Raw genomic sequence first — 20,745 nt, 5'->3', positions numbered from 1 at the left:
CCTTCAAGGCCTTCCTTAAAACCTGTCGCTTTAACAAAGCTTTGAATCAACTGCCCTAATATCTCATTCTTTGGTTCAACATCAATTTTGGTCTTCTTGGGCTTCTTTGAAGCACCTTGGAACATTTTCCTATGTTAAAAGCTGTATATAAATGCAAGTTGATATTATTGGTACCTGGAAACTTTGCCAAATTATGCCAACAGCTATCTACCCCACCCTCGTCAAGATTCCTTTTTAGCGCAAGAGCAGTTAACCATCTGTCATGCTCAGGCACAATACATAAGGCTAATACATAAGGCTAAAAAAAGCTTTTTGTGCATGTGTAGTATATTTGTTCACCCATTTACTTCATGAGCTGATAAATATGAAGTAAATTGTCAAGTTAATTTATTCAGTAAAATGTTTATTTTTAAAGACATCAAATTTTGCTTTATAATGCTCCTGTGAAGCACCTTAGGGCATTTTATTATGTTAACGGCACTATATAAATACAAGCAATTGTTTCTGTTCTTACTGGATACTTAATATTCAGATTTTTGCAAGCTTAAAGCTATTTTATAGTGACACAATTCAAAGTCATCACAAAAGTAATCTGTAAACATACAACCATAGCAATAAGAAATAGTGGCACAGTTTTAGTCACCATGTGATTGAGATCTTTCAAAATGATATGGTCCAATTATTTAACATTGGGACTGTACCTGATGGAGATATATTGTAAAGTCAGTACGTTATGTTGAAAAGGACAATGTGTAACAGCTGCATCTTTAGTGATATAGGCGAAGCCCTTGGCAGTACTGTAATTCTGAGTTGCCCATCAGTTGGCATGTCTACTCCTTACGTTGTATATTTCTTTGTATATTTCTGAGCAAAGGAAGCTAAACTGGTCTTCTCTTCAAAATTACTGTCACATTAGCTAATCACTGGACTGAATGTTTTTAGGGCTTTATCCTTGAATAGATTCCATGAGCAACGTGAAACACAAAACTGAACGTCGAACATTTCTACACAATGACATCTAAGATAGTTTGAACTTAAAGAGGGTTTCATCTTCAATGACCTTTTATGGAAAGTGTGAACGTTGGAATAGACTGTGTTTACTATGAACTTTTGTATTTCATAAACCTATGCTAGTATCACTGGGTTCCCCAAGCGCAAATTTGTGGAGTGAAAAAGACGGGAGGCCAGACAGGACATTGTTAGAATAGTCGTGTCTAGAGGTTACAGAAGCATGGTTGACAGTTTCAGCAACAGATGAGCTGAGGTGGAAGTAGGCAATCTTTACGATGGAAAGGATGGGGTCGGAAACTCAGCTCAGAATCATGTCAGACACTGAGGTTGCAAACAAACACAGATCACACTTGAGGAAATCAAAATACTACCTACCAGCACATTATGCAGCAAGAGCACAAGTAACAAACTCTGGTTCAAACACCACTGACCAGAGAAACTCATGGCAATATTGTTGTACACTGACAATTTCTGTGGCCAGTACCTCAAATCCTACATGAACTATAGTCAGTCCCAACATTAAAATAGATTTAATAAATGCTTTTAAGCCTGCAAAACCCAATTAGAACAGATGGGTTGTGAAAATTAAATATATGGACACATTCCCATGTATATTTATATCCAAACATTTTAGGAAAGACAGATACACACACCACAACTGAACAACAAAGGAATATAACATTGCCACTTTAGAAAATACAATATGTTCACTATTAGAGGAAATAACCGTAAATTCTATTACTTGGAATATGAATAATCTTGATATTTCTGGTAAGGGTGTAAAACAACACTCATTAGAACTGTCTGGACTCATTAAGATATCACTATACATGAATTAATGCCTTTAATGCATGGCTCATTTACACATAAATGGCTTCAATTAACATTCATGGTTCACACATTTAGCTTTTTAATACAAACATATATACTATATAAACACAACTTAAAGGTGTACATATTCACACACAGCTGGCTGTAATTGTAAAGGTTAAATTCTCAATTTGAAAATGTTAAAGTCATTAATTTTGTCGACATTCATTTTATTGTTCTATAATCTTTTTGTAATTTTTGTGTACTTTGATCTATATATAAATAACATGTCTGTTGAATACAATTAGAATTCTATTAATTCGTCATCTGACAAAAAGAACATTTTATAAAACCACATTTTATTTTACTCTAAAGCTGATTAATTTTGCAACAGTTTTTTCCAAAATTGGAAAGCCAGGGCAGCATATCAATCTAACAGCAATCAGTGGTGTAACATGGGCTCACATCTGCAGTTGTTCAAATTAATTGTCAGTCTTGATTCTGATGGTATAGTGAGGAAACAAACAGAGGCTAGGCACTTCGCATGGTTAAGGGAGAGGTGTGTGTCTGTGTTGGTCGCGGGTGGCGTGGGAGTATGATTAAAAAGAATATGGCATTACACTCAGTTTGACTCCTTTATCCTGCAGTGAATGGCTTAAAGTGGCACTGGTCTGGGAGCTCTGAACAATGGCAGGGGTGTGTCCACAGCCTCAAACCCTACACATTCTGGGGTGAAGTCATCACTCTGACATGGTTTCTTCCTCTCAGCAACACAATCAATCCAGAACTTTTCTCCTCCACAGCCTTAAGTTCACTGACCATCACATACTCTATGCATAGGGGGGAATGGCAGCACTGGGGAAGAGTGGGGCTGGTATTAGCAAGGGCATAAAGCAGGTCATTTAAATCAGAGGAGTCTAATTGCCTGCTCTCTGAGGAGTCACTCCATAAGTCTATACCATAGTACATTGAAATCCACTGATTTTAATGCCCATATGCTGCTGCTGGTAACGAACTTTACTCTTCCTAATGTTACTGTTTCTCACTCTCTGCAGTATATGTTCAGCTGGAGCTTGATCAAAACATAATATACATTATAGAAACTAACCAGGTTGCTCAAGACAATGATCTAACTTTTTTGCAGGGCACTTTCTCAAATCCTGGGTATTATCTCAAATCCCTGAATAAGGGAGAATGAAAATGCTATTTTTTTAAAAAAAGCGTATTTACCCTTATCCAGAAAAAGCCTTTCCCTGTTGTATCACTCAATTTCCTTTTCGTCAGGAAGATGTTTATATGTTCTGTGGCCCTTTTCATGCTTGTCATCTATGTTGCTCTATGGACTAATGGTAGGTGAGAGCAGGAACACTGCTTTTGCAAGTTTACATCATTTCAATCAATTGGATGTTTTTTTAAATGCTACAAAATGGGACTGGATGAGGGTGCAGTGGGTTAAGACAAACACTCCAATTTTAATGAATTTACTTTAGATGGGGTGCGGGGAAAGAAGACACATTGGAGCTCCGACACGCAGCACAACAAAATGGTGCACTGGATGTTTCCTTACAAATCTCAATTATACTGTTGTCTGGAAAGAAATATGGAGCGCATATCATCACTGAGTCACTCCCGTATGCCTCTCAGCAGTCAGCACAAGCATGGCATTGGCAGTACTCAAATCTGCCCATCTGTCCAAGCTCTTGACCACAGAAGATGCAAGATCCTTAGACTGAAACAATAAACTTGGTCAGGAGGGCAGGGGTGGTGTAATGGATTCAATTCCAGCCACTCATCTCTCAGACTTGCGTTCAAATCCTGTACAGATAAATGTGATTAAAAGGTCTCCTATGTCTGACAGCTGTAAAGGTCCTTTGTGAAAAGAGTTTGAGCAGTCTCAATCTAGATCCTCAAGCCTACAACACAAAAGTGTCACTAATTTTACACCAATTGGCAACAAATTGGCTATTTCTTGGAGAAAATCCAATGGCAACGATGGTACCTTAAAAGCTCTTCTAATTTGGTGTATGGACACATTATTGGAGCAGTATTAAGGGATCTGTACTCTGTGCTGTCTGATTTGGAGGGCTTGATGCACTGGATGTTTAAAACTGAAAATATTATATTCCATTTCTAGTACCTGCACATTTTACCTAGTGAGTGCAAATTTTCACATTGCTCCAATGTGGTTAAGAAGCTACTGCACTTAGGCGGTTAAGGTGTTCAATTTCAATCTGTGCAGACTTTGCTGATGTTCGTGGGTAGCCATGGGAACATTACAATTGGCCTCAGTGCCCTTGGATTGGAGAGGATCGAGAATTAACTGGATTCCTGCTCATCACTATGTAGTACCCACTTCCAACAGTGCATGTTTGTATTGATTGGACGAAGTACAGCATCAAGTTCAGCTTTAATGACCCCATGGTAGAATAGCCTACAGATGGTCTCTTTCAAAGCCACTATATGAAGAATAGCCAGTTGGATTAGATTGATGACAGAACTGTATCTCAGCAAGAGAGTAATTGCATTGAAGGAGGAGAAAATTGGCAGGAAAGAGACAAATACTGCACTAAACCTGGAGTGATCACATACAAGAAAGAAAGAATACACAATGCAGAGCCATCTGTCAGAGATAACTGTTGACCACAAGTGAGGAAAGCAGAAATAAATGACAATCCTCTCAGTGTCATAAATGTACAAATTGTATCACATGGTTGCTCGATGCATATCTGGCTTATGTCGCAATAGATTAGTTAACAGATGCAAATTTTATTCTTAAATAGTGTACCATATACAGACGATGGAGTTGTTCCAGTAACAGTCACGGTCTATTTTTGTTGTTAGACTGCCCCAGTACTACCACAGCAGCATCACTTTGAAATACAAGCAAATTAATAGTCACCATGCATTTTAAAAAAAGTCTCCACTACAATCTAATGGAAAGGTGTGGCCAGTAGTTAACTGGTGAGTGGTATCAACCAGGTCTAGCATCACAAAGCAAAGTGCAGGTCTGTAGAATCATAGAATGATACAGCACAGAAGGAGGCCATTCAGCCCATCAGATCTTCAGTAGAACTATCCAATTAGTCCCACTCCCCTGCTTTATCCCCAGAACCCTGTAAAATTTTCCCTTCAAGTATTTATCCAATTCTCTTTTGAATGTTACTATTGAATCTGCTTCCATTACCCCTTCAGGCAGTGCATTCCAGATCACAACAATTCTCTGTGTAAAAAAAAAAGTTTCCTCAAGTCATCTATGGTTCTTTTACCAATCACCTTAAATCAGTGTCCTCTGGTTACTGACCCTTCTGCCACAGAAACAGTTTCTCCTTATCTACTCTATCAAAACCGTTCATTATTTTCAACACCACTATCAAATCAAGAAGAACGAGGCCAAGGACAACGACAGTTTGCATATAGATAGCACCTTCAACATAGTAAAACGTCCCAAGGTGCTTCACAGGAGCATCAACAAACAAAATCTGACACCAAGCTACATAAGGAGATATTAGGGCAGATGGTCAAAGAGACAGGTTTTAAGAAGCATTTTAATGGATTAAAGAGAAGTAGAGAAGTGGAAAGGTTTAGGTAGGGAAATCCAGGGCTTTGGACCTTGATAGCTGAAGGCATATCGCCATTGGTGGAGCGATTAAAATTGGGGATGCACAAGAGGCAGAGTAGTGCAGATCTCTCGGAGGGTTGTCGGGCTGAAGGAGATTACAGAGATAAGGAGGGGTGAGGCCATGGAAGGATTTGAAAATGAGGAGAATTTTAAAAAACAAGATGTTGCTTAACTGGGAGCCAATGTAGGTCAGTGAACACAGGGCTTTGGCTGAATGGGACTTGGTCCCAGTTAGGACACAGGCAGCAGAGTTTTGGATAACCTCAAGTTTACTAATTTTGCTAGTTTACTAACGGGAAGCCAACCAGGAGTGCATTCAAATAGTCAAGCCTAGAGGTAATGAAGGTATAAATAAGGGTTTCAGCAGCAGATGAGCAATAACGGGGCGAAGTCGGGCGATGTTACGGAGGTGGAAATAGATGGTATTAGTGATGGCAGGAATATGAGATCAGAATCTCAGCTCAAAGTCAAATGTGGCACCAATGTTGCAAACAGACTGGTTTAATCTTAGAATGTTGCGAGAGAGAGGGATGGAGTCAGTAGCTAGGGAACGGAATTGTACTATTTAGTTCATATTACCTCTCCTCAGTCTTCCTACCAAAATGTATTACTTCACATTTGTGTGTTAAATTTCATCTGCCAAGTGTCTGCCCATTTCACATGTCCATCCTCCTGAAGTCTTTTGCTACCCTCCTCATTGCTTACTACATTTGAGTGTTACGCCATCAGCAAACGTTGAAATTATGCCCTGTATACCCAAGTGCAGATCATTAATATATACCAAAAAGAGTAGTGATAATATAGACCCTTGAGGAATATTACAGTATACCTCCCTGCAGTCTGAAAAACAATAGTTAACCACTACTCTATGCTTTCTGTCCTTAGCCAATTCTGTGTCGATTACTCCCTTTAATCATACAAGCCTCAATTTCGCAAACAAGTCTAATATAGGTTGAATAGCCTTCTTTTGTGCTGTACTACTCTATGATTCTATATGGTACTTTGTCAAATGCCTTTTGAAAGTCCACATACATATCAACTATACAACTCTCTCCAACCATTTCCATTACTTCAATAGAAATCTGATCAAATTAGTCAAACACAATTTGCCTTCAATAAATCTGTGCTAACTTTCATTAATTAGCCCATATTTTTCCAAACGCCAATTAATATTGTCTCAGACTATTGTCTCGAAAGTTTCCCCACCACTGACATTAGGCTGACTGGCCTATAGTTGCTAGGTTTGTCCATCGCCCCTTTTTTAAACAGGGGTGTAACAGTTGCAGTCCTCCAGTCCTTTGGCACCTCCCACTTATTCAAGGAAGATAGGTTAAAAAATAGCTTACTTTAAATGTAGCTTTATGGACAAGATAAATAATAACAGCAGTCTTGGGGCTATGTATTGTAAACTACAATGGTATTGTAGTACAATGAGTCAGTCAGCATCTGGATACAGACGATTCCCCAGTAGTTTAAAAAAAAACTACAGACTGGCGGCAGCAGGATAAAGGAGTGAGCCTGAGAGACAGCACAGCAAAACTGGCGGCAGGATAAAGGAGCAGGCCTGAGAGGGAGCACAGCGAGACCAGTGGCAGTATAAAAGAGCGGGCCAGAGAGGGAGCACAGGAAGACTGGGGGCAGGGTAAAGGAGTGGGCCTGAGAGGGAGCAGAGCAAAACTGGCGGCAGGATAAAGGAGCGGGCCTGAGAGGGAGCACAGCAAGACTGGAGGCAGGATAAAGGAGCGGGCCTGAGAGGGAGCAGAGCAAAACTGGCGGCAGGATAAAGGAGCGGGCCTGGGAGCACAGCAAGACTGGGGGCAGGATAAGGAGCAGGCCTGAGAGGGAGCACAGCAAGACTGGGGGCAGGATAAAGGAGTGGGCCAGAGAGGAAACACAGCAAGACTGGGGGTAGGATAAGGAGCAGGCCTGAGAAGGAGCACAGCAAGACTGGGGGCAAGATAAAGGAGCAGGCCTGAGAGAGAGCACAGCAAGACTGAGGGCAGGATAAAGGAGCGGGCCTGAGAGGGAGCACAGCAAGACCGAGGGCAGGATAAAGGGGTGGGCCTGAGAGGGAGCACAGCAAGACTGGGGGCAAGATAAAGGAGCGGACCTGAGAGGGAGCACAGCAAGACCGAGGGCAGGATAAAGGAGTGGGCCTGAGAGGGAGCACAGCAAGACTGGGGGCAAGATAAAGGAGCGGGCCTGAGAGAGAGCACAGCAAGACTGAGGGCAGGATAAAGGAGCGGGCCTGAGAGGGAGCACAGCAAGACCGAGGGCAGGATAAAGGAGCAGGCCTGAGAGGGAGCACAGCAAGACTGGGGGCAAGATAAAGGAGCGGACCTGAGAGGGAGCACAGCAAGACTGGGGGCAAGATAAAGGAGCGGACCTGAGAGGGAGCACAGCGAAACTGGCGGCAGGATAAGGAGCGGGCCTGAGAGGAAGCACAGCAAGACTGGGGGCAAGATAAAGGAGCGGGCCTGAGAGAGAGCACAGCAAGACTGAGGGCAGGATAAAGGAGCGGGCCTGAGAGGGAGCACAGAAAGACCGAGGGCAGGATAAAGGAGCAGGCCTGAGAGGGAGCACAGCAAGACTGGGGGCAAGATAAAGGAGCGGACCTGAGAGGGAGCACAGCAAGACTGGGGGCAAGATAAAGGAGCGGACCTGAGAGGGAGCACAGCGAAACTGGCGGCAGGATAAGGAGCGGGCCTGAGAGGAAGCACAGCAAGACTGGGGGCAGGATAAAGCAGCGGGCCCGAGAGGAGCACAGCAAGACTGGGGGGCAGGATAAAGCTGGGGGCCTGAGAGGGAGCACAGCAAGACTGGGGGCAGGATAAAGGAGCGGGCCTGAGAGGGAGCACAGCGAAACTGGCGGCAGGATAAGGAGCAGGCCTGAGAGGAAGTACAGCAAGACTGGGGGCAGGATAAGGAGCAGGCCTGAGAGGGAGCACAGCGAGACTGGGGGCAGGATAAAGGGGCAGGCCTGAGAGGGAGCACAGCAAGACTGGGGGCAGGATAAAGGAGTGGGCCTGAGAGGGAGCACAGCGAGACTGGGGGCAGGATAAAGGAGTGGGCCTGAGAGGGAGCACGGCGAGACCAGTGGGAGTATAAAAGAGTGGGCCAGAGAGGGAGCACAGCAAGACTGGGGGCAGGATAAAGGAGTGGGCCTGAGAGGGAGCACAGCAAGACTGGGGGCAGGATAAAGGAGTGGGCCTGAGAGGGAGCACAGCAAGACTGGCGACAGGATAAAGGAGCGGGCCTGAGAGGAGCACAGCAAGACTGGGGGCAGGATAAAGGAGCAGTCCTGAGAAGGAGCACAGCGAGACTGGGGGCAGGATAAAGGAGTGGGCCTGAGAGGGAGCACAGCGAGACTGGGGGCAGGATAAAGGAGTGGGCCTGGGAGGGAGCACAGCGAGACCAGTGGCAGTATAAAAGAGCGGGCCTGAGAGGAGCACAGCAAGACTGGGGGCAGGATAAAGGAGCAGTCCTGAGAAGGAGCACAGCGAGACTGGGGGCAGGATAAAGGAGTGGGCCTGAGAGGGAGCACAGCGAGACTGGGGGCAGGATAAAGGAGTGGGCCTGGGAGGGAGCACAGCGAGACCAGTGGCAGTATAAAAGAGCGGGCCAGAGAGGGAGCACAGCAAGACTGGGGACAGGATAAGGGCTGAGGTGGAGGTGTCAACTGAGTGCGTTCTAAAGTAAATCAAAGCGTGACATCACAGGGAAGAAGGTAATTGATTGGTTGCTGAGTATTTTTCTCCTTTCTCTCTCTCTAAACTAGGGAAATTAAAAACATTAAATCCAAATAGAATAACAGTAAGTGTAGTAAGAGTACAAGCACGAAAAAGGTCCACAGGTATTAATTAAAATTAATAGTTTAAACAGGGTACTAAATAGATTGTTAAAAAAGGGAATAGAGGGTTTTTTTTAGATCATGGATGGACAGCTGCGACCTGTTGCTCGCAATTCCTGTGTCATGTGGGGACTTCAGGACACTTTGTGTGTCTTGGGTGCCCCTGTGTATAGCAAGTGTCTCCAGCTGCTTCAGCTCGAGCTCAGGATATCTGAGCTTGAGGGGCAGCTGGAATCACTGCAGAGCTTCAGGGAGCATGAGAGTTTCCTGGATCGTACATTCCAAGAGGTGATTACCACACAGGCAATAGAGTTCAGGATAGTAGGTATGTGGCCACCTGGCAGTGTAAGTGTCTTTGGGGTGTGTGCCACTCTCAAACCAACACTCAGCTTTGGAGACTGCTGAGAGTGATGACATCGTGAAGGAGTGCCGTCCAGACCATGGGCATGGGACTGCACAGGAGGGAGAAGCAAAGTGCAGAAATGCAGCTGTTATAGGTGATTCCATAGTTAGGGGGAAAGACAGGCATTTCTGTAACTGTTATCATGAATCTTGCATGGTGTGCTGCCTCTCTGGTGCCAGGTTAAAGGACATCACACAGAGGTTGCAAAATATTCTGCAGGGGGAAGGGCATGAGCCAGAAGTTGTGGTACACGTTGGTACCAACAGCATAGCAAGAGCAGGTATTGAGATCCTACGATCAGATTTTCAGGAGCTAGGGAGGAGATTAAAGAGTAGTACCTCGAAGGTAGTAATCACTGGATTACTCCCAGTGCCACACACAAGTGAGAGTAGAAATAGGAAGATAGGATGGATGCGTGGCTTCAAGCATGGTGTAGGAGGAAGGGCTTCAGATTCTTGGGGCATTGTAACCAGTTCTGGCCAGAAGGAACCTATTCAAAAGGGACGGGTTGCACCTCAACAGGATTGGGACCGATGTCTTTGCGGGGAGATTCATGATTGTGGTTGGGGAGGGTTTTAAACAAAATTGGCAGGGGATCAGGCACCAGCATATAGAAGTAAAAAAGAGGAATGAGGTGCATAATGTGTCGGACAATACTAGAGAAGGGAGTAGTTCCATATTAAGTAGAAAGGACTGAAGGAACTACAAGGAATGCAAAGACAGGATTACAATGTATGTATGTAAACGCACAAAGTGTGGTGAGTAAGGTTGGTGAATTACAAGCACAAATATGATGTTGTGGCAATAACGGAAACGTGGCTTAAAAATGGTGAAGACTGAACACTTAATATACAAGGATATAAAAAGTGTTCAAAAGAGATAGAGAACGAAAAAGAGAGGTGGGTTAGCAGTGCTGATTAGGAAAGACATTGTATTGTTGGAAAGGGAGGATTTCCTTCAGAGGGCAAGGACAGAATCCATTTGGTTAGAGCTGAGAAGCAAAAAAGAGGATCACACTACTTCTATATTCTATAAGCCTCCAAATAGTGTGAGAGAGAGAGAGAGAGAGAGAGAGAGGAACAAATCTACAGGGAAATCACAGATGTGCAAGAGCTATGTAGAGTTCTTAGAGTAAAGGGGAAGGAAGGGAAGGAATTTCTGAAATGTGTTCAGGAGAACTTCCTTGTCAGTATGTTCTCAGCCCAACTGGAAAAGAGGCATTGCTGGATCTGGTGCTGGGGAATGAGGTAGACCAAATGGACCAAGTGTCTGTAGGGGTGCACTTGGGTAACAGTGATCATCGTATCAGAATGTTTAGACTAGTACTGCAGAAAAGCAAGGAACAAAGTAATGTAGAATGTCTAGACTAGAAGAGGGCTAATTTCAACACAATGAGAAGGGAATTAGCCAAGGTAAAATGGAAAAAAGGACTAACAGGAAAAGCTGTATAGTAACAATGGGTTATCTTTAAAGAAGAGATGCTTCAGGTACAGGCTAGGTACATTCCAACAAGGGCAAAAGGTAGGGGAACCAAAAATAGGGCTCCTTGGATGACAAGGGAGATAGAGATTATGATGAAACAAAAAAAAAATAGGTGTATGATGCATGTCAGGTGAATTTTTCAAGTGAGGATCAAGCCATATACAATAAGTTGAGAGGGGAGGTGAAGAGGAAAATAAGACTGGCAAAGAGAGAACATGAGAATAGAATGGCAGTCAACAATAAAAGTGAAACCAAAAATCTTCTACTGGCATGTAAATAGTAACCGGGTAGTAAGAGGCGGAGTGGGGCCCGGGGACAAAGAGGGTAATATATGCTTAGAGGCACAGGGCTAAAATATTTAAATGAGTATTTTGTATCAGTATTTACTTTGGAAGAGGAATCTGACAAAATATCAGTAGAAGCGGAGAGAGTAGAGACAATGGATAGGGTAAAAATTGAGGGAGTCACTGAAAAAGCTGGCTTTGCTTAGGGTAGTTAAGTCACCTGCTCTGGGTGGCTTGCATCCCAGGTTGTTAAAGGAAGTGGGGGTGGAGATAGTGGAAGGGCTTGCCATAATCTTCCAATCTTCCCTGAATAGAGGGGAGGTGACAGAGAATTGGAGAGTGGCAAGTGTGACAACCTTATTCAAGAAAGGGTATAAGGACAGTCCTAGTAACTCTCAGCCAGTCAGCTTCACATCAGTGGTGGGTAAGGTTTTAGAAACAATAATCATGGGGAAAAGAATCAACATGCACTTGGAGAGGTTTGAGTTAATTAAGGAGAGCCAGCATGGATTTGTAAAAGGGAGATCATGCTTGACTAATTGAATTTCTTGATGAACAGAGAAGGTTGTTGAAGGGAATGTGGTGGATGTTGTCTATATGGATTTTAAGAAAGTGTATGATAAGGTACCACATAAAAGGCTGGTTAACAAAACTGAGACTCGTGGAATAGGAAAGTCCCTGTCTAGTAGTACTAAAAAAATGGCTGGAGGACAGAAAACAGCTAGTTGTGGTAAATGGTTGTTTTTCACACTGGAGGATGGCAGACAGTGGTGTTACCCAAGGGTCAGTGCTGGGACCATTTCTTTTTTTGCTATATATAAATGACTTGGTTCTTGGTATACAGAGTTGAATTTCAAAATTTGCCAATGCCTTGGAGGTATGGCAAAGTGAGGATGATATGGCCCGCCTGCAACAGGACAGAGATAGGCTAGCAGAATGGGCAGACAGATGGCAGATGGAATTTAATATACACTTAATAAGAAGTGTGAGGTGATGCAATTTGGCAGAAGTAATAGGGAGAGGCAATGGCATAGTTCTAAAGTGTGCGCAGGAACAGAGGGACCTGGGGGTGCACGTGCATCAATTTTTGAAGGCGGCAGAACATACTGAGTGGTTGGCAAAGCATATGGAATCTTGGACTTCATAAATACAGGCATTGAGTACAAAAGCAGGGAAGTTACGCCGAACCTTTATAAAGCTCTGGTTAGGCCTCATCTGGAGTATTGAGTCCAGTTCTGGTCACCATACATTAGGAAGGATGTGAGGTTCCTTGAGAGGGTGCTGATGAGATTTGCCAGCATGATTCCAGAATTGAGGGATTTTAGTTACAAGGTTACGTTGGAAAAGCTAGGGTTATTCTCCCTAGAGCAAAGGAGATTGAGGGGAAATTTAATAGAGTTGTACAAGATTATGACAGGCTTAGATAAGTTAGACGAGCAGAAACTGTTCCCATTAACTAATGGTACAAGGACTAGGAGACACAGATTGAGAATTTTGGACAAGAGATGCAGGGGGGGATGTGAGGAAGAACTTTTGTTACACAGCGGGTGGTACTGACCTGGAACTCGCTGCCCACAAGGGTGGTGGAAATGGAGACAATCAACGATTTCAAAAGGAAACTGGATGTCCAATTGAAGGAAATATACTTGCAGGGCTATGGGAATCGAGTGGAGGAGTGGAACTGACTGGATAGCTCCATGGGGAGCCAGCATGGACTCCCTGAGCCAAATGGCCTCCTTCTGTGCTGTAAATGACTCAATGGCTGGAATTTTACGTGGAGGCAGAGGCCCCGCCCACCAGCTTAAAAGTCATGGAGAGCCCGCCTCCACCAGGCCTGGAATCCACACAGCGATTTTGAGTGACCCAGGCCCTGTACTGACCTCGGGCAGGACTTCTGCCCCTGAGGCAGGGAGTCCTACCTCCAAGAGCTGCTGGCAGCGCTTCAATCCCAGAAATGCCACCGGGAGTGGTGGCCACTGCTGGGACTGCACCCAGCGTGAGGAGCAGCAAGGATGTCGGCCCCAAAAAAGCTAAGTAGGGTTTCAGGCCTTGCCGGGGACAATCGGCTGGGCCCCAGCAAGGGGGGGTGGGGGTCAATCAGCAGGGCGAGGGAAGGTGCTCTAGTGGGGGCGGCTTGTGCTGCTGGAGGGGGCCCTTTGTGGGTGCCTGATCAGGAAGGTCACCCCCATTCCCCCCGGCCCACAAGGCCACCTAGTATTACTGGGTGGCCTTCTCAGCTGTCGAAGTGCCCGGCCACTGCTGGTAAAATATCAGCAGTGACGGGCAGAGGCCCTTAAGTGGCAATTAATTGACCACTTTAGGCTCTCTATTGGCCTGGGACAGACAGGCTGTTTGCCACCTCCCCCACTGCTGCTAAATATCAGCGGGGGTGGGTAGGCGACGGGAATGGCACTCCCCACCTCCCACTCAGTTTTACGCCCACCGCCACCCCCTTCCCAGGAGTGCTGTAAAATTCCGTCCAATGACTCTTTTCTCCCTCTCCCAGTTTTTGTAAGATTCCACTCACCACTTTTCTAGCACAAAATTAGATGCATACTGCGCTTGCAGGCTTCCTTTCTAACTATTCAGAACCTAAGGGTGGGGGGGGGGGGGGGGGAGTCTAAGAAAGATGCAGGTCAATTCTTGCTACTTCTGCCCTGCCCCAACCTCCTCCCCTCTTCATTTGGAGAAGGTGTCCTTACTTTCACAGAGGTCCTGTCTGCAATTAAGAAAATCACTGGGCTAGATCCTCCTTCCTACCAGTGCAACTAATAAAATACCATTGCAAGTAATCAAATGTCTGTGGTCTAACATTCTGCATCACTTGGGCCACATAAACATAATTTCCCCAAAGGTCGGAATTTCTAAAATACAACTACGACATGTATATTGGATATTTGTTCGGGATGTAACGATAAAAGACACCTACAACTGGAAATTGATTTTAACTCACAAAAAAATTATTAAGTAACAAATCATTAGATATAAAGTCAAACTGAATAGAATTTGTTCCTTCAGGGTTTCATCACTCGATAGCACTTCAGAAATATGACAGACTGTGTGAATAGGACAAATCAGTGACCCATACCCTTCGCTCTTCCCTACCCCAACAGACCCATATAAAAAGGGTTGGATATTTTCATGTATGAAATTCATTAGATCTCCTTGCACAAAAAGTATCAATTTGAAAATTACATGTAAGCAATATAGCTTGACTTCCCTTTTTTAATCATTCATCTATTGTACAAGATCATATAACTACATATTAGGTACAAATGAAATCCTGTCTTAGCACATTACGCTGTAACTTTGCAATTTTCCCTGAAAGCCAAGGGCAGAGTTGCATTCATTTTCAGGCCCATTTCCTCAAATGATTAGGTGATCAATCAATCCAGCCATCAATCTCTGTAGGCAGCCAGGATTATCTAACCATCTTTCATACACCGTAACATTAAGATCAGATCAGGTATCAGAACTAATAGAAACACCATGTTGAAGCACTTAAATAGCTCGACCAAGTATCTTTCAGTCATCTCTATGGAAAACAAGTGAAGTAAACCCATTTATCTGTTAAAATGATCACGGTCTTCCACATTTTAACCCTTTTCATAATGATCTGTAAAATGAATGAGACTCCATAATTCTAACACCAAATAATTAGATTTTTAAATGCATGCTAAAATATTTTATATGTAGGTAAATACTGTTCCAGTAATGAGTTACAATGTGGGTTTAAACATACATTGAGACTGATCAAAAAACTGAATAGGTTAACAGTCGACTACTCCTTTATCCCCTCCTCCAAGGTTGCAGCTAAATGAAACACCAGTGAAATTCACAAGAACTTTTATCATCTGCCCCACCATAATTATCACAATAGATCAAAGGAAAGGTTTTGACCATGCATTTACCTCAGCAAACATACTTCCAGTTAACTGAAAAAACTAATGGAACTATTATTTGCTATTTATCTCGGCAGCGTCATCTGGCAGCCAGCGGTGTATGGCTCTGCAAATAATCCTAACATACAGAACCAATGATAAGCTAAGGAAACCAACTCCATGAGATAGGATCGGAGGATTTTCAGTTTTGTTCCATGCATGACAAAATGGCCACTTGATAACACTCATGGTTGTAGGTTCAAGCTCACAGCAGAGGCTTAATTATTGGCCTCCACTCGGAGCTTGAACCTCCAACCATTTGTACAATAAGTTGTCAAGTTGGGGAGAAATTATATTGCTGGTCAGCCCACAATAACTATAGGCACCTGCCAGACAATGTACTATGACTTCAGAACTGACCAGCATAAAATCTTTTTTGAGGTTACACCATATTCTTTTCTAATTTGTGCACGTGTTTCAAATACTAGTTGCAGCATTATGCATTACAACTTCATTATTTAGGATAACTAAAAGACTATCTGAACAAACACATTATTGCAGATATTGCCCAAGGACATGTAGTCTATGACAATAATAATTCTATATTGAAACATTTTAACCATTAAAGCATTGAGCTGATCATCGCATGGTTCTGTGGGCATAATGTTGAAATATACGAAGATACATTTATAGCCACAAAATGTTCATAAAAAAGTAAAATACAAAATGCTGAAAAGACATTGAAAAGAAATTGATCTGTGATTCAACACTACATTTCTGGAGATGCAAGCTCAAATCTACCAAAGATATTAACCACGTCACCTTTTTGAGAAAGCTTTAAAGTTTGCAAACCAAGTGCAGTGTGAAGTATTGACATGGACCCCAATCGGAACAATCAGAAAACAACCTCAATTTGAAGGTTGGAAGCTTCAAATTACTTATTTAAAATGCAAGTAACAAAAAACATCCCCAGGAGCAGAACAAGCTCTTCAGCGGTTCCATGACATCTGTCATTTCATCTCTCTCTTCCCCATCCGATCACAGCCCTTCCTTCTTGTTCTTCTTTCCCCCCTCCCCCCTTTCACTTGCTCAAAGACTGTTACATTTCTAACTTTTGCCAGTTCTGATGAAGGTTCACAGACCTGAAACATTGGCCTGAATTTTACTAGCGCGCTGTAAATCATGGCGGCGTGCTTTGAATTCAGCAGTCTGCCCACGTGGAGCGGCCATCGCTGAGCCCTCGTGATATTTCGTGCAGGGGCTCACTGAAATGGAGTGGCAGAATGGGCACCCCTGATGACGTAGAGGGGGGTGCTGCTCCATCCCCGGCAATGACGTACGGTGCCACCGCGTAGGCGCCATTTTTAAAGGGCTTCAAGCCCTTAGAAGAAATTTGAATTTTTAAAGGAACAATATTCATATTGTCTTTAAAAAATTAAATAAAAGTTGGAGGCCCTTTCCCACCCCTTCCTCCACCCCCAATGTTTGTCTTTGGGCTTATCGAACCAAAATAAACTTTATTCCCAACCTGAACTTCCACCGCCCCAACCTCGTTACCTTTGCCCTTCAACCCCTTCCCACCATCCCCTCAGCCAATACAAAGTGTTTTCCCCATCCCCCCACCCTGATAATTTCACTCCTCCCCCCTCCTCACCAGTGTCACGCCTCGGCAGGCACGCGAGATCCGGCTGGTGGCTGGAATATTGGTGTGGGATGGCCGCCAGGACAAGGTAAGTTAATTTGCATGTGTTTAAATTAATTTTAATATTAAAATGAAGGCCCTCCCGCCGAGCAGCAAGGGGGCCACACCGAGGCCTTGCTGCCGCCAGTAAAATGCGGCAGGGCTTTCTCGGCGTCGGGGGTCGTGGCAGGCCTTTCCCAGAAGAATTTTTCAGGCCCCCCCCCACCACAGCCCCCAACATCGGAGGGCTAGTAAAATTCAGCTTGTTAGCTCTGTTTCCCACTACACAGATGCTGCCAGACCTGCTGAGTATTTCCAGCACTTTCTGTTCTCAAATTAGAGTTCCAGCATCCACAATATTTTGCTCTTAAGCTACTCAGCGGTGTTTAGCTAAGGTTCCAATGAAGGGTCGTCAATTTAGAGTACCACATAAATTTATATTCGAGTAGAAAGAAAAGCAAACAAATTAGATATTTTCTGCAAGGTATGGGTTCTTTCTGTCTTTAATTTATGGTTATCTTGTATTTCCATAAGAGTAAAAATGCACCAAATATGGAAACATTAAAATTCATATTTTTCTAAATAACGAATAAAAGTCTTTTCTAATTAAGATTAGTGTAACCTTATTAATGCACTGATGTCAATGCTGCAAGAGCCCCTGCACTGAAAATGACTAGTTTGGTGGTACCCAGTTACATCCCCACAGGGGATGCAAACCTTCTGCAGGTCCAGTTAATATAACTAGAATCGTGAATGTTTCAAAAATCACTGCAACCAGTTAACGGGCTATTAAAAGGCTACAAGGGCATACACTTCCTCCTTCATTTCCTGATTGACTGCAAGGTCTCCTTATGTATCTCATTTATCCAAATTCAAGCAAGTTCTATTATAATTCTCATTGATATGGGTGCACTGATAGCCATGTTCCCATCCTGGCATGCTGAACAATCTCCAGGAAGTAATTTTACTACAGAAAAGGAAGAAATAAGCCAAAACCCCTGAATGACAAATATGCTACACTGATGTTATACTCTCAAACAAGCTATCACTAGTGTGTTAATACTTACAGACATTAGTTCAAAAGGGTTCACTCAGGGACTTTAAATATTTCTCTCTGGTGTGAAGCATGTCAGTGTAAAATCTTTATTCACTTCCTAAATACACTGTTATTGCTTCAGTACAAATTCATGAACCAGTAGATAATATTGATCAGCTGTCACTATCACACAGGCTGAAAACTTTAAATGTAAATATTGATAGGGCAACCAGCAGTACTTTAAATCATTTTTAGACTTTGTTATGTCCTTAATGGAGTATGTAACTAATTTTCCTTTCCCAGCTTGACATTTATTTTTCAAATAAAAAGTCAAGAATGGCAGTTCTCAGGCAAAGATGCCTACACATAAAATCATAAATCAATCTTGTCCATTTCCACTTAACTGAAATGCATTTTAACAATACAACATATTACGCTGATCTTATACCTTAAATGCATTTCACTACGTTTGTGCTGATTTCATAAATGCCATTACCAGTTGTTACCACAAGTTCAGATAAAATCAGCTCGTCAGTGAAGTACTTGTTAAAATTGCCTATCTACTGAAATTTCAACTGGCAGTAACAGTAGTGCTTAAATACCATGCTGCTAATGAGGAAGGAACTCTTATAAACTATTTCATAAGACCAACCTGTACTCAAAATAAGCAACAAAAATCAGTCAAGTACTGAAATATTAACTGACAGTCAATGGCAATGCTGAACTGGTGCGTTAATAGTGTTGGTCAAATTAGATTCCTCATTAATGAGGTTCATATTGTTCCTGTCCTTTGCCATTACAATAAAGGTTTAGCTGGTATTAATGATGAATCATCAACACAACAGCACAAAGATATGTATGGTGTCATCTTTTTTAGTTCTCTAATGTAATTTACTGTTCAGTTCATTGAACTTCCCTATGCAAAACACATCCAGTCCAAACTATTATGTAGTTACCAACAGATGCCCAAGACTCTTGGGTAGAAATGAGGTCACATCAGAAATGTGCTTAGGTTAAACGTCAAAGTGTAGTGCCTGCGAACAGTTTGGTATATTAGCACCCATAGGTCAGTGAGCAAACTTTCCTTGCACCAGGATTATGTCATCCATTTTATATTTGCAGATCCATTATGAAATCTGACTAGATTTACAGGAATCCAAGATATCATGATATGATTATTTCTCTGCAAGGAGTCTGTATTGGCCAATATATAAAACTGGTATTGGCCAATACATACCTTTTATGAAGCTTGTTCAAAAGCAGAATGGCAAATCACATATTTCAGCATTTTTACAAGTCAAAATTAATCCTAGAGAAAGCAAAAAAATGTTTTCTATAAACTGTTTCATGGGAACGAGTAGTTTCAAAGTTTTGAAATACAAGGAGATCAACATTTAACAATTTGGTACAGATGCAGTATGAGGACACTCAAGGTAGGAAGAGAGCTGCTCTGAGATGACAGAGGCACGCATGCAATGGAGAGTGATGAAGCAGGAAATGTGCAAAGATGTATGTGGTACCGTCTTTACAGAGGTGGAGGATGTTAAGATTGAACAACCAGTGTAGAACAGTTCATGGAAGTTAAATTCAAAGAAAAACTGTAGTAAATAAATCATTCAACTTAAAGTGGACTATGATATAATCTAACAATTTAGACCTGAGAATCCAGAGACAAGCCAAGGAAGAAATAAGCTCTGATCATAATTTGCCACAATTCTTTGGAAAGGGAAGTCACAACAGAGGACTGGGTGAAAGGGAGTTGGAAAATGTGATTCTCTTTGCAAAAAGACAGGGTAAGCCAGGAAATTAACTTTGCTTAAAAAATTAAAAGCAAAATACTGCAAATGCTGGAAATCTGAAATAAAAACAAGAAATACTGGAAATACTCTGTCTAAACAGGATTGTTGATTTAAAGGTATTCCAGACATACTTTGCTTAACATCTAAACGAATACATTTAAAAGTCCCACAAGCTTGACTCCCAATTTTAAATTCTACTCGAATCTTAAGAACACATTTCTCAAATTCTACAGTACCACGCCTTAAGAAATCAACATGCATTATGAAGGTGCCTGAACGTTTTCCTTTATGATACCAATAAAACATTGCGGGATCTGCGTTTAGCTGAAAACATCCAATTTTCAGCAAAACAGATGTCACCAAAAAATAGCACACCCTGGAAGCATCGTTCAGATCATAGACTGCATCTGCTGACTCTCTGGGCGGTTTCAAAAACATTTCTCTGAGAAGTACTGTCCTGCAGAAATGGGGCTTTTATGTATTTTGCCCATAGACTAATTGATAGGGGTTATACCCTCCAACCACCCGGAGTGAATTTTTTGCATGTGGTTGTCAACTTGCAATCAGGTTGATTGGCTAAAGTTTTATGCAGCATTTCATCAATCACTGCATAATTCTTTTCACAGAGGCCATTGCTGAGAGGACTTTCTGCTGTGGTATTCATGACCATGATGTTCATGTTTTCACATGTCTCTGAACTCATCATTGACAAATTCCCCTCCATTTTAAGTCAAAAATTTCACTGGTGCCCCAAGTCCAGACCCCATTCATTTCTCCACAAGTCTGTCTATGATGACTTTTTTGTCCTTACTAAGTATTATTATAGAAAGACTAAATCTGGTCACCAGGTCTACAAAATATATAATAAAAATATTTCTGTCTTTACCCC

General features: G+C 42.6%; 1 protein-coding gene across 1 annotated transcript in view; it reads right to left on the bottom strand.

The window, feature by feature from the left end:
* LOC137378580 (early endosome antigen 1) overlaps nt 1–20,745 on the bottom strand; it is a 1,009,825-nt gene that overhangs the window by 948,576 nt on the left and 40,504 nt on the right. The gene's annotated exons all lie outside the window — the stretch shown is intronic.

This window comes from Heterodontus francisci, chromosome 17, assembly GCF_036365525.1.
Source record: "Heterodontus francisci isolate sHetFra1 chromosome 17, sHetFra1.hap1, whole genome shotgun sequence".
NCBI classification, from domain to species: Eukaryota; Metazoa; Chordata; class Chondrichthyes; order Heterodontiformes; family Heterodontidae; genus Heterodontus; species Heterodontus francisci.
Note: the sequence above shows the minus strand (reverse complement) of the source record. Positions and strands in the feature narration are given on the sequence as shown.